This window comes from Salvelinus alpinus, chromosome 1 (assembly GCF_045679555.1).
Source record: "Salvelinus alpinus chromosome 1, SLU_Salpinus.1, whole genome shotgun sequence".
Classification (NCBI taxonomy): domain Eukaryota; kingdom Metazoa; phylum Chordata; class Actinopteri; order Salmoniformes; family Salmonidae; genus Salvelinus; species Salvelinus alpinus.
Window position 1 is genome coordinate 103,123,564 of NC_092086.1, and position 15,398 is coordinate 103,138,961.

General features: G+C 42.2%; 1 protein-coding gene across 1 annotated transcript in view; it reads right to left on the reverse strand.

The window, feature by feature from the left end:
- rph3aa (rabphilin 3A homolog (mouse), a) overlaps positions 1 to 14,088 on the reverse strand; it is a 39,884-nt gene extending 25,796 nt beyond the window's left edge. Inside the window, exons 1-2 of the mRNA XM_071338351.1 lie at positions 13,900 to 14,088; positions 12,824 to 13,192 (exon numbers count right to left, since the gene is read on the reverse strand). The gene's annotated coding sequence lies outside the window, so the exon portion shown is untranslated. The remainder of the gene's footprint in view (positions 1 to 12,823; positions 13,193 to 13,899) is intronic.
- Positions 14,089 to 15,398: the final 1,310 nt, after the last annotated feature.

Genomic DNA, 15,398 nt, shown 5'->3' on the forward strand with positions numbered 1-15,398 from the left:
CAGGGATAAATATACCGGGGATAATAAGCGAAACCTGGGGGGGGGGGGGAGTGGAGACAAGCACAAGGACAGGTGAAACAGATCAGGGCGTGACAGTTCCCACATATGCTGAGCACTTGTTGGCTGCCTTTCCTTCACTCTGCGGTCCAACTCATCCCAAACAATCTCAATTGGGTTGAGGTCGGGATTGTGGAAGCCAGGATCTGATGCAGCACTCCATCCCTCTCCTTCTTCGTCAAATAGCCCTTACACAGCCTGGAAGAGTGTGTGAGTCATTGTCCTGTTGAAAAAAACAATTATAGTTCCACTAAGTGCAAACCAGATGAGATGGAGTATCACTGCAGAATGCTGTGTTAGCCATGCTGGCTAAGTGGGCCTTGAATTCTAAATAAATCACTGACAGTGTCACCAGCAAAGCACCCCCACACCATCATACCTCCTCTTCCTCCATGCTTCATGGTGGGAACCACACATGCGGAGATCATCCGTTGACTTACTCTGCGTCTCACAAACACAGGGCGGTTGGAACCAAAAATCTCAAATCTGGACTCATCAGACCAAAGGACAGAATTCCACCAGTCTAATGTCCATTGCTTGTGTTTCTTGGCCCAAGCAAGTCTCTTCTTCTTATTGGTGTCCTTTAGTTGTAGTTTCTTGAAGGCCTGATTCACGCAGTCTCCTCTGAACAGTTGATGTTAAGATGTGTCTATTACTTGATATCTGTGAAGCATTTATTTGGGCTGCAATCTGAGGTGCAGTTAACTCTAATGAACTTATCCTCTGCAGCAGAGGTAACTCTGGGTCTTCCTTTCCTGTGGCGGTCCTCATGAGAGCCAGTTTCATCATAGCGCTTGATGGTTTTTGCGACTGCACTTGAAGAAACTTTCAAAGTTCTTGACATTTTCTGGATTGACTGACCTTCACGTCTTAAAGTAATGATGGAATGTTGTTTCTCTTTGCTTATTTGAGCTGTTCTTGCCATAATAGGGACTTGGTCTTTAACCAAATAGGGCTATCTTCTGTATACCACCCCTACCTTGTCACAACACAACTGATTGGCTACAAACACATTAAGAAGGAAAGAAATTCCACAAATTAACTTTTAACAAGGCACACCAAGGCACGTCAATTGAAATGCATTCCAGGTGACTACCTCATGAAACTGGTTGAGAGAATGCCAAGAGTGTGCAGAGCTGTCATCAAGGCAAAGGGTGGCTACATTGAAGAACCTCAAATATAAAATATATTTTCATTTGTTTAACACTGTTTTGGTTACTACATGATTCCATATGAGTTATTTCATAGTTTTGATGTCTTCACTATTATTCTACAATGTAGAAAATAGTAAATATAAAGAAAATCCCTTGAATGAGTAGGTGTGTCCAAACTTTTGAACGGTGTCCTATATCACAGGCAGCCGGTGGCACTTTAATTGGGGAGGACGGGCTCATAGTAGTGGCTGGAACGGAATAAATGGAATGGTATCAAACATGTGATTTCCATGTGGTTGTTACCATTCCATTCACTCCATTCCAACCATTATTATGAGCTGTACTCCCCTCACCAACCTCCTGTGATATACACAACGTGTACCAAACATTAGGAATACCAACCTAAAATTGAGCTGAAACCCCCCTTGACACACACCGGTGCGCCTGGCAGCTACGACCTCACACCGTGAAAAAAACTTAGATTTTTTGTCTTGCTCATTCACCCTCTGAATGGCACACATACACAAGCCATGTCCCAATTGTTTCAAGGCTTAAAAATTATTCTTTAACCTGTCTCCTCCCCTTCATCTGCACTGACTGAATTGGATTTAACAAGTGACATCAATAAGGGATCATAGCTCTTACCTAGATTCATCTGGTCAGTCTATGTCATGGAAAGAGCAGGTGTTTTTAATGTTTTCTATAGTCAGTGTATGTACAGTCAATGGCCAGTTTATTAGGTACACCACCCTGTTCACGAAAATGGTTCACACTTACAGACAGTGAGTCACATGGCCGTGGCTTGCTATATAAAGAAGGCAGACAGGCATCGAGACATTCAGTTACTGTTCGATTGAAGGTTAGAATGGGCAAAACGAGTGACCTAAGCAACTGTGAGCGTGTTATGATCATTGGTACCAGGCACACTGATTCCAGTATCTCAGAAACGGCAGGCCTCCTGGGATTTTCACACACGACAGTGTCCAGGGTTTACTGAGAACGGTGCGACAAACAAAAAGCATCCAGTCAGCAGCAGTGGGTGAAGACAGCTCGTTGATGAGAGGTCCAAGGAGAATGGCAAGAATAGTGCAAGCTAACAGGCAGGCGAGAAGCAGGCAAATAAAGATGCAGTACACCAGTGGTGTGCAGAACGGCATCTCGGAATGCACAACTCGTTGATCCTTGTCACTGATGGGCAATTGTAGCAGACGACCACACCAGGTTCCACTCCTATCAGCTAAAAACAAGAAGAAGCGGCTTCAGTGGACACATGATCACCAACATTGGACAATTGAGGAATGGGAAAACATTGCCAGGGCAAACAAATCCCTGTTCCTGTTGTATCATGTTGATGGCAGAGTCAGGATTTGGTGTAAACAGCATGAGTCCATGGCCTCATCCTGCCTGGTGTCAACGGTACAGGCTGGTGGTGGTGTAATGATGTGGGGAATGTTTTCCTGGCACACGTTAGGTCCCCTGATATCAATTGAGCAACATTTCCATGCCCTGAAGAATTACGGCTGTTCTGTAGGCAAAGGGGGGTCTGTACCTAATAAATTAGCCACTGAGTGTATATACACAGTATATTCTGAAGGTATTCCACCTTTTTATTACATTGCTTTAGCTTTGTTTTTCTTTTTGCCCCCTTGGGAACCTTATTTGCCACACCGCTTGTCCTGGATTCTCTGCTTGTGGTATTATATCCTGGACTAGTAGGAGTCATTTCTGGAACACAGAACATTCTAGAGAATTCCATTCTCTCTTTCCTCTCCTTCCACCCTCTTTCCTCTCCTTATCGCCTCTCCTCTCCTCCTCTTCACTCTCTCAGTGGAAGCAGATTATAAATCTTAGAGCTCTCCACATCACCTCCTTCTATCCCTGTTGATGACTCTCTGTGGTTACACACACACATGCATATGCACACACAGATTAACACTAAGTATTAAGTCTGCAAAAAGCACAAGCACAGACATACACACAAGCTAAAATCTCTTATGTGGCAGTGCTGTGAAGAAACATCTTACTCAGTTGGTGACAGGAGCTTGATAGAACAACAGTCTCATCTCAAATGATGTAGAAAATTATGAATAACTGCAGCTGTTTATGCATGAAATCATACATTCTCCAAATTATGACATGGAATGGAGTTTGATGTCCTATTTCCACGGCATTTGTTTATGAATTCTATTGTGAGATGTAAAGAAACGAGGGAAACACAGGACGATGACGCAGGGATGACACACACACAGACACACACACACACAGACACAGACACACAGACACAGACACACACACACACACACACACACACACACACACACACACACACACACACACACACACACACACACACACACACACACACACACACACACACACACACACACACACACACACACACACACACACACACACACATCTACTTCAGTGCACTAAAGGAGAAGACAGCTAACAAACATGTTTATAGGAATAGACAAACGGCTTTTAGATCCTGGTACTACGCATTGACATCAGAGGGTTGTACATGGGGGAGGGAGAGAACACATACTGTGTACATGTGAGTGTGCGTCTCTCGCTCCCTCTGTCTCTGTCTCTTTCTCTCCCTCTCTCCCTCTCTCCCTCTCTCTCTCCTTCTCTCTCTCCTTCTCTCTCTCTCTCTCTCTCTCTCTGCGCTCGTGCCTGTCTGACCATCCATGTATGAGTATGTGTGTGTGTGTGGTTTGGGGGTGGGATTGGGGGCCAAGGGAGTTCACAGCCCTCTTCATTAGCAGAGGGAAGGCTACAGTACTCATATGCTGAGAGAGTGAGATAGTATGGGTGTGTGATACACCAGGGGCAGCAGTTAGTACGCCACAACAGCAACATAGGCCTTAGTGCCTAATGAATGCTCTCTCTCTCTCTCTCTCTCTCTCTCTCTCTCTCTCTCTCTCTCTCTCTCTCTCTCTCTCTCTCTCTCTCTCTCTCTCTCTCTCTCTCTCTCTCTCTCTCTCTCTCTCTCTCTCTCTCTCTCTCTCTCTCTCTCTCTCTCTCTCTCTCTCTCTCTCTCTCTCTCCCTCCCTCCCTCCCTCCCTCCCTCCCTCCCTCCCTCCCTCCCTCCCTCCCTCCCTCCCTCCCTCCCTCCCTCCCTCCCTCCCTCTCTCTCTCTCTCTCTCTCTCTCTCTCTCTCTCTCTCTCTCTCTCTCTCTCTCTCTCTCTCTCTCTCTCTCTCTCTCTCTCTCTCTCTCTCTCTCTCTCTCTCTCTCTCTCTCTCTCTCTCTCGCTTCACTCTCTCTCTCTTTTTCTCTCTCCCCTCTCTCTCTTTCTCTCTCCCCTCTCTCTCTTTCTCCCACTCCCTTTCCCTCTCTCTCTCTCAGACAGACAGCCCTTCTGCAATCACAGGTAGTATGACCTGAGGAGGTGGTCAGACAAAGGAGAGGAGGAAGGTCAAGAGTGGGTGTCCACTACCTCTCCAGGGACACATCTTCAGACAAGACAGGAGGTGTTAATTTCCCTGTCTTCACTCCTTCACCTTCGCCCTCCTTCACACACCTCCACTCATCCCTCTCTTCCTCTCATCTTCATTCTTCCACCTGTTCCCCTTATCTCCAAACTGCCACTCAACTCAGTGGCTGCATTCCAACAGGCAAAATTGTATTTTGCTTAGTGTATTTAGAGGTGGTCAAACCCTATTCATGGGAGCAAAAGTCCTGCACATTCCTGCATACCAAGTAGCTCTTCAGGAGGAGAGTTGGTCAACCTTGAAGGGTAGTTCTCAGAACCAGCAGGGTATATCTCTGTAAGACATGGGGTGTTCAATACAGGAATTATTTGTCAAAGATGTTCTGCCCATAAGCGTTCTTTGGTCACACTTTATTTGCATAGTCCGGATAGTCCATCTGTAGATGCTCTAAAGATGGTCATACTATCAACAAACTATCTGTTGATAAGCAACTGCTTGCTAAGGTTACGGTTAGGGATAAGGTAACGTATAGATTAAGGGTAAGGGTTAAGGTTAGGATTAGGGCTAGGGTTAAGTTTAGGGTTAGGATAAGGGTTAAGGTTAGGGTTAGGGTTAGTAGATAGTTGAAATGTTACTGATAGTCTGTAGAGCATCTCCAGATGGATTATGCAAATAAAGTGTTACCCGTTCTTTATGTTGCTATATTTCTATCCAGTTTATTTGGATCTGTGTGTAATTCTATCTTCTCTTTCAGATTCTGCTGTGTAGGCCATGCAGCATCAAAATTCCGCTCAGGTCTCAGGCTCAGAATGGATATATTGTTATGGTTCTCTTGTAAACACATTCATTTTCCCAGCCAGGGGACGACTGACATAAAACATATTAACAGTAACTCAGAGGGAATGGACATGCTTTAGTATTCACTAGGGATATGAAACCACCTGATTCAGCATCAAACACAAACTATACCATCTGCTACCACTAACACACACACACACACACACACACACACACACACACACACACACACACACACACACACACACACACACACACACACACACACACACACACACACACACACACACACACACACACACACACACACACACACACACACAACCACAAGCACAACCCCCCTTCACGGCTATACACACTCCAAACATACTCATGGTGCATTGGTAATCAATCACCTCTGTTCACACTTTGTTGTGCCGGAGCGCATCTGTTTTTCAAAGCCCGTCATCAGAGAGAGCAGCCAGGGGAGTAGTGGATGGTATCGCTGAGACAGGAAGTAAATTACTTTAGGTTCCAACTGTGTCAAATTGAAGAAAAAGGCATTCAAATATCCTGGATGAACTGAGGAGGAAAATCCTAATTGAAAGCAATGGGAAACTGTCCAATTCATTAAAGTTGAAATGATTGGTTAAATGGATTTGGTTGGAATTGAGTTGACACCAACCCTGACCTCCACTTATCATCATGGAGACCATTTCTGTCTGTTAAGGTCTGAATGAGCAATGGCAGCAGATCATCCTTTGGCATTCTCTTCTACATAGGTGTGTGTGTGTGTGTGTGTGTGTGTGTGTGTGTGTGTGTGTGTGTGTGTGTGTGTGTGTGTGTGTGTGTGTGTGTGTGTGTGTGTGTGTGTGTGTGTGTGTGTGTGTGTGTGTGTGTGTGTGTGTGTGTGTGTGTGTGTGTGTGTGTGTGTGTGTGTGTGTGTGTGTGTGTGTGTAGTTATAACCTACAGCATAAAGCTTTCACACTCCACTGTATTCTGCTGAGATGGAGAAGATAAGGGGGCAAAGCTGCTGCAGCCTATAAGGAGGTATGACAATACAGAAGTGCGAGTAGTTATGATGGTAGAATGAGAGTCTACAGTAGTAGTAGTTGTAGTAGTAGCATCAGTATTAGTAGTAGCAGTATTATTAGTAATAGCAGCAGCAGTACTAGTATTAGTTGTAGCAGTAGCAGCAGTAGTAGTATTAGTAGTAGTAGTATCAGTAGTAGTAGTATCAGCAGTAGTAGTAGTAGTAGTAGTAGTAGTATCAGTAGTAGTAGTAGTATCAGCAGTAGTAGTAGTAGTAGTAGTAGTATCAGCAGTAGTAGTATCAGCAGTAGTAGTAGTAGTAGAAGTAGAAGTAGAATTATAGTGGCCGGTGACTGAATTACATTTGACATCATTTCTACCAGCATGTCACCCGTGCAACTAGAGGCGAAAAAACTCTAGATCACCTTTACTTCACACACAGAAACACATATAAAACTCTAGATCACCTTTACACCACACACAGAAATGCATACAAAACTCTAGATCACCTTTACACCACACACAGAAACACATATAAAACTCTAGATCACCTTTACACCACAAACAGAAACACACACAAAACTCTAGATCACCTTTACACCACAAACAGAAACACACACAAAACTCTAGATCACCTTTACACCACACACAGAAACGCATACAAAACTCTAGATCACCTTTACACCACAAACAGAAACACACACAAAACTCTAGATCACCTTTACACCACACACAGAAACGCATACAAAACTCTATATCACCTTTACACCACACACAGAAACACACACAAAACTCTATATCACCTTTACACCACACACAGAAACACATACAAAACTCTAGATCACCTTTACACCACAAACAGAAACACATACAAAACTCTAGATCACCTTTACACCACAAACAGAAACACACACAAAACTCTATATCACCTTTACACCACACACAGAAACACATAAAAAAAACTCTAGATCACCTTTACACCACACACAGAAACACATACAAAACTCTATATCACCTTTACACCACACACAGAAACACATACAAAACTCTAGATCACCTTTACACCACACACAGAAACACACACAAAACTCTAGATCACCTTTACACCACACACAGAAACACATACAAAACTCTAGATCACCTTTACACCACAAACAGAAACACACACAAAACTCTAGATCACCTTTACACCACAAACAGAAACGCATACAAAACTCTAGATCACCTTTACACCACACACAGAAACACATACAAAACTATAGATCACCTTTACACCACAAACAGAAACACATACAAAACTCTAGATCACCTTTACACCACACACAGAAACGCATACAAAACTCTAGATCACATTTACACCACAACAGAAACACATACAAAACTCTAGATCACCTTTACACCACAAACAGAAACACATATAAAACTCTAGATCACCTTTACACCACACACAGAAACACATACAAAACTCTAGATCACCTTTACACAACAAACAGAAACACATACACAACTCTAGATCACCTTTACACCACAAACAGAAACGCATACAAAACTCTAGATCACCTTTACACCACAAACAGAAACACATACAAAACTCTATATCACCTTTACACCACACACAGAAACACATACAAAACTCTAGATCACCTTTACACCACAACAGAAACACATACAAAACTCTAGATCACCTTTACACCACAAACAGAAACACATATAAAACTCTAGATCACCTTTACACCACACACAGAAACACATACAAAACTCTAGATCACCTTTACACCACACACAGAAACGCGTACAAAACTCTAGATCACCTTTACATCACACACAGAAACGCATACAAAACTCTAGATCACCTTTACACCACACACAGAAACGCGTACAAAACTCTAGATCACCTTTACACCACAACAGAAACACATACAAAACTCTAGATCACCTTTACACCACACACAGAAACGCATACAAAACTCTAGATCACCAATACTTCACAAACAGAAACGCGTACAAAGCTCTAGATCACCTTTACACCACACACAGAAACGCGTACAAAACTCTAGATCACCTTTACACCACAACAGAAACACATACAAAACTCTAGATCACCTTTACACCACACACAGAAACGCATACAAAACTCTAGATCACCAATACTTCACAAACAGAAACGCGTACAAAGCTCTAGATCACCTTTACTTCACAAACAGAAACGCATACAAAACTCTAGATCACCTTTACATCACACACAGAAACACATACAAAACTCTAGATCACATTTACACCACACACAGAAACGCGTACAAAACTCTAGATCACCTTTACACCACACACAGAAACGCATACAAAACTCTAGATCACCTTTACACCACACACAGGAACGCGTACAAAACTCTAGATCACCTTTACACCACACACAGAAACGCGTACAAAACTCTAGATCACCTTTACTTCACAAACAGAGACACATACAAAACTCTAGATCACCTTTACTTCACAAACAGAAACGCGTACAAAACTCTAGATCACCTTTACTTCACAAACAGAAACGCGTACAAAACTCTAGATCACCTTTACTTCACAAACAGAAACGCGTACAAAACTCTAGATCACCTTTACACCACACACAGAAACGCGTACAAAACTCTAGATCACCTTTACACCACAACAGAAACACATACAAAACTCTAGATCACCTTTACACCACACACAGAAACGCATACAAAACTCTAGATCACCAATACTTCACAAACAGAAACGCGTACAAAGCTCTAGATCACCTTTACTTCACAAACAGAAACGCATACAAAACTCTAGATCACCTTTACATCACACACAGAAACACATACAAAACTCTAGATCACATTTACACCACACACAGAAACGCGTACAAAACTCTAGATCACCTTTACACCACACACAGAAACGCATACAAAACTCTAGATCACCTTTACACCACACACAGGAACGCGTACAAAACTCTAGATCACCTTTACACCACACACAGAAACGCGTACAAAACTCTAGATCACCTTTACTTCACAAACAGAAACGCGTACAAAACTCTAGATCACCTTTACACCACACACAGAAACGCGTACAAAACTCTAGATCACCTTTACACCACACACAGAAACGCATACAAAACTCTAGATCACCTTTACACCACACACAGGAACGCGTACAAAACTCTAGATCACCTTTACACCACAAACAGAAACGCGTACAAAACTCTAGATCACCTTTACTTCACAAACAGAAACGCGTACAAAACTCTAGATCACCTTTACTTCACAAACAGAAACGCGTACAAAACTCTAGATCACCTTTACACCACACACAGAAACGCGTACAAAACTCTAGATCACCTTTACTTCACAAACAGAAACGCGTACAAAACTCTAGATCACCTTTACTTCACAAACAGAAACGCGTACAAAACTCTAGATCACCTTTACTTCACAAACAGAAACGCGTACAAAACTCTAGATCACCTTTACTTCACAAACAGAAACGCGTACAAAACTCTAGATCACCTTTACTTCACAAACAGAAACGCATACAAAACTCTAGATCACCTTTACTTCACAAACAGAAACGCGTACAAAACTCTAGATCACCTTTACTTCACAAACAGAAACGCGTACAAAACTCTAGATCACCTTTACTTCACAAACAGAAACGCGTACAAAACTCTAGATCACCTTTACACCACACACAGAAACGCGTACAAAACTCTCCCTCAGCCTCTCTTTGGCAAATCTAACCATAACTCTATCCTCCTGATTCCTGCTTACAAGAAAAAACTCAAACAGGAAGTACCAGTGACGTGCCCAATACGGAAGTGGTCCGATGAAGCGGATGCTAAGCTACAGAACTGTTTCGCCAGTACAGACTGGAATATGTTCCGGGATTCATCTGATGGAATTGAGGAGTTTACCAGCTTCATGAATAAGGGCTGCAGCTTTCAAGGAGCGGGACACTAAACGAATCTGGGATTGGCAGATGCCAGGAGAACACTACCTGCCCGAATGCATAGTGCCAACTGTAAAGTTTGGTGCAGGAGGAATAATGGTCTGGGGCTGTTTTTCATGGTTCGGGCTAGGCCCCTTAGTTCCAGAAAAGGGAAATCTTAATGCTACAGCATACAATAACTTTCTAGACGATTCTGTCCTTCCGACTTTCTGGCAACAGTTTGGGGAAGGCCCTTTCCTGTTTCAGCATGATAATGCCCCCGTGCACAAAGCGAGGTCCATACGGAAATGGTCTGTTGAGATCAGTGTGGAAGAACTTGACTGGCCTGCACAGAGCCCTGACCTCAACCCCATCGAACACTTCTGAGATTAATTGGAACTCCGACTACGAGCCAGGCCTAATCGGCCAACATCAGTCCCCGCCCTCACTAATGCTCTTGTGGGTGAATGGAAGCAAGTCCCCGCAGCAATGTTCCAACATCTAGTGAAGAGCCTTCCCAGAAGAATGGAGGCTGTTTTAGCAGCAAAGGGGGGACCAACTCCATATTAATGCCCATGATTTTGGAATGAGATGTTAGACAAGCAGTGTGTATGTGTCCACATACTTATGGTCATGTAGTGTATAACTAAGTTATCGTTACTCACTGTGGATTTATTATTACTTCTCTATTTTCTTTCTCTCTGCGGCCCGTAAGTACCCATTTATTATTATTATTTAGTTTTTTTTGGCATTTCACTGTTAGTCCACACCTGTTTTTTACGAATCATTTGAAGAATAACATTTGATTAGTAGTAGTAGTAGTAGTAGTAGTAGTAGTAGTAGTAGTACAGTAGTTGTATTAGTAGTAGTAGTAGTAGTAGTACAGTAGTTGTATTAGTAGTAGTAGTATAATTAATAGTAGTAGTATAGTAGTAGTCGTAGTACTAGTAGTAGTCGTAGTACTAGTAGTAGTAGTAATAGAGTAGTAGTAGTAGCAGTAGTAGTAGTAATAGAGTAGTAGTAGTAGTATAGTAGTAGTAGTATAATTAGTAGTAGTAGTACTAGTAGAATTAGTAGTATAATAATTAGTAGTAGCAGAAAAAAAGTCCTATTAGCACCAACTTTTCCTATTTAGGAATAATGTACTTATATGACTTGATATGTGGTTGTCTCACCTATTTATCTTAAGATGAATGCACTAACCGAAAGTTGCTCTGGATAAGAGTGTCTGCTTAATGACAAACATGTACAATGTAAATGTAGTAATAGTAGTTCATAGCAGTAGTAGTTCTGTAGTGGTAGTAGTAGTACTGTAGCAGCAGTAGTAGTTTTGGGGCGGCAGGGTAGCCTAGTGGTTAGAACGTTGGGCTAGTAACCGAAAGGTTGCAAGTTCAAATCCCCGAGCTGACAAGGTACAAATCTGTCGTTCTGCCCCTGAACAAGCCTAGGAACACTTTAGGTTCCTCTTTTAAATTAACATTCCAACAGTTTTCCCTCCAATCAGTGAATGGGAAATAGATCAAGTTGTGTTTGTGATTTTAGAGTGTGGGTCAGAACATTCTCCTGGTGAAACAATGACAAACAATGACAAAAGTTTCACCAGGAGAATGTTCTGACCCACACTCTAAAATCACAAACACAACTTGATCTATTTCCCATTCACTGATTGGAGGGAAAACTGTTGGAATGTTAATTTAATTTAAAAGAGGAACCATTTGGAGTGTTGTCTATTCCCTCTCCATGTTCGGTGTTTTGGCATGTAGCTCCAAGCTGCTGAAATATATATAATTATAAAAATATATATTTTTCATATGTTTAAAAAATAAACTGTTTTATTGTGGGGAATACAACCATGTTCTATTTTGTATTAGTTTTCTGTCATTGAAAATAAGAATTTGTTCTTAACTGACTTGCCTAGATAAATAAAGGTAAAATAAAAGTTGTAGTAGTAACCTAATTACTTTCTAGAGTGATACATGTCCACAGCAGATTGCAATTAAGTCCAGCAGCACTGTCTTATTATTTTCCTGTTGTGAAATTATTTCAAACCTTCTCTTGGTTGTTTTACTGCATAGTAATGGGCCACATTTACTGCTTCTCCAGGAGCGCTATACTGCAGGCTGAAACAGTGCCAATACAGGAACACAATGTTACAGGAGCGCTATATTGCAGGCATTCTGTTGCCCTGGAACTTGATGTTCTAGTAGATTACCCCAGGGGAGAAAATACTGTGCATTTGCTGTATGTCTGGTTGAGATTTTCATAGTGCAGGTAACATATCTCTAACTCATTTCACATGAGATTACATACACATCTGCCCAGACCAGCTCTTTGCTCAGCAGCAAAAGTAAAAAATAAGAGCTGATCAATATACTGCAGCCATGTTGTGGAGGGAATCATAACCTTACCACTGACCTCTACACACAGGAAAAATTGTATTTTCTGGTTCTCCTCGCTCTCACACTGTTCTGTATCTGGAACTTTCTCTGCTGCAACTATGTGTTATAGTTAACTGAAGGCTCCGTCACCCCATTTACAGACTGGCTAGTCTGTCTGTCTGTCCGTCCGTCCGCCCGTCCGTCCGTGTGTTGGGGAGAGACTCCACACTGTCTGTCCGTCCGCCCGTCCGTCCGTGTGTTGGGGAGAGACTCCACACTGTCTGTCCGTCCGTCCGTCCGTCCGTCCTGACTCCCAGTCTGTTTCTGCTATAGCTGTCTTGTCATGGTCTTGCCTTTTATCTCACTGCAGCTTGACAGCTCGCAAATGCAAATAAGTCGCTAAAACCTGTATAAATAAAGCAATGAAAAGTAATAGGAAAGCAATACATAACACAATAGCATTGCTAAATAGAATAACAGTCAGCTGTAGATGCCAAACAGTAAGAATAAGGAACTAAATAGGGAAACATTTATTTAGTATCTTACTCTAGAGAACTATTCTCCTTAGCCTCATCAATAGAAGATGAATATAATGTAACACCAGTCAGGTTCAGACTAACATCACAGCACAGTTAACCTGTGAGTCTACAGTGAAGGGAAGGGGGAGAATATGTCCTGACGATATCTCAGCAGGGAAAGCTGTGCTTCGTATATTGTCCCCATGAGAACCCTGTTCTGCTCCCTGTATTCCCAGGAGAGATGAAATAACTAATATTCCCACATGAGCTTTGAGGCTGAGGTTACAGACATCAACCTCTGCTGTCACGACAGCACAATGTAATAAATGATATTCTGTAGTGATGACAGTGGAAAGGGAGTATGAACAGAATTAATAGAAGTCATTGTTTATGCTTCACTGGTTCACCAAAAATTCTGTGTAAGATTTCACATTTTCTCAGAAATAGCACATGGTGATTATTTACATGCTGAATGATCGAGTCATGCAATCCATATTGGCTAAGTAATTCTAGTCGAGTCCTTCCTTCTGATCTACCGTCATATTTTTTTCAATCAACCAAACACAAACAGTTAAAATATTATTTCATCTCATACCTGACACTTCTCCAACAGAAAAGTTTGTGTTTTTCTTGCTCTGGCAGAGAGATTGGAGATGTGGTAGCCTATGAGATAAAAAGAGAGTGGAGAGAGAAATATATATATATAAAAAAGCGTCCTCCTGGCTATGTGCTTCTATAGATGTGCTCCTTCCTCCCTGAACCACACACACACACACACACTCTCTCTTCACTGGCACGCGACCTACTCATTTAAAGCTGCGAGCCCTGCACTCTGCCCCCGCACGCTCAGTCGAGCGCTGAACGGAGGAACAGTGGAAGAGAGAGAGAGAGAGAGGGAGAGATGCGTTACTTGGGAGTGGAAAATAATGGAGACAGAGGCAAGTCCACACGACACAGGTGGGCTACCCACTGGAGAGAAACCCCTCCTACACAGGGGATGAAGGGTTATTCTATTCTATTTGTTTCTACCCCTGGATTTTTTGTTATTTTTTATTTTGAGGTTGCTTAAACTTGTGCTATTTATTGTTCTACTACAATTAACTATGACGAGGAGGATGAGGATGGTGGTGGTGAAGATGGTGATCATCCTCATCATCATCATTGCTTTGCTGTAACCTAATGATGATTCCTTGACACATGGTCATCAACCAATCATGTGTATCTAACTGTGTGTGCCCAAGGGTTTTATCCATCATACCATATGGGACCACTGCTTTCTATTTACTAGCCTTCTATTTATAGTCCTATTCTCTATTTCCCTCTGTGCAATGCAGCTACATGCATCACTCTGCTCCAAACAATCTGAATACAATAATCCACAAGTCAAAAGCACAGCCATATTCTGGTTCTGGAATGTTCTATTTCATTACTCAAAATAACCATCTTGACCCGCTACTGAGGCTGCTCATTCACTGATTCTATCTGAACAAAGAATGTCCTTGCTACAGGATTTGTGTGTGTGTGTGTGTGTGTGTGTGTGTGTGTGTGTGTGTCAGTGGAATGGAATAAATGGAATGGTATCAAACACATCAAACAGGTGGAAACCACGTGTGACTCTGTTCCTTTTATTCCAGCTATTACAATGAGCCTGTCCTCCTTTAGCTCCTCCCACCAGCCTCCACTGGTGTGTGTCTGTGGCCCTCTTGTGGATTTTATTGGCCATGACAGAGTAGTTCCAACACTACACTAGTCCCTGCAGTGCTACGGCATCTACAGGTACATTGGCTGCCTAAATGACTCGGCATTTTGTTCCTATGGGAATTAAATGCAAGTGAATTACAGTGCCCCCTTGAAAAGCCTATATCAAAAGGTGCACGCATTCCTGCCAACACACACACACACACACAGCTGGGACAACATGGAAATAAACAACAGGACAGACCAGAGAAAGGACGCAGCTTTACATAAGGATACATGATATATGGAGGTGGATCACATGCAATTTGTTTGAAAAAACATGACTTACACATAAACTTAACACATTTTATGATGGAAGGCTTTGAGGCCGATACATAAAGCTTAATAAAGAACAGT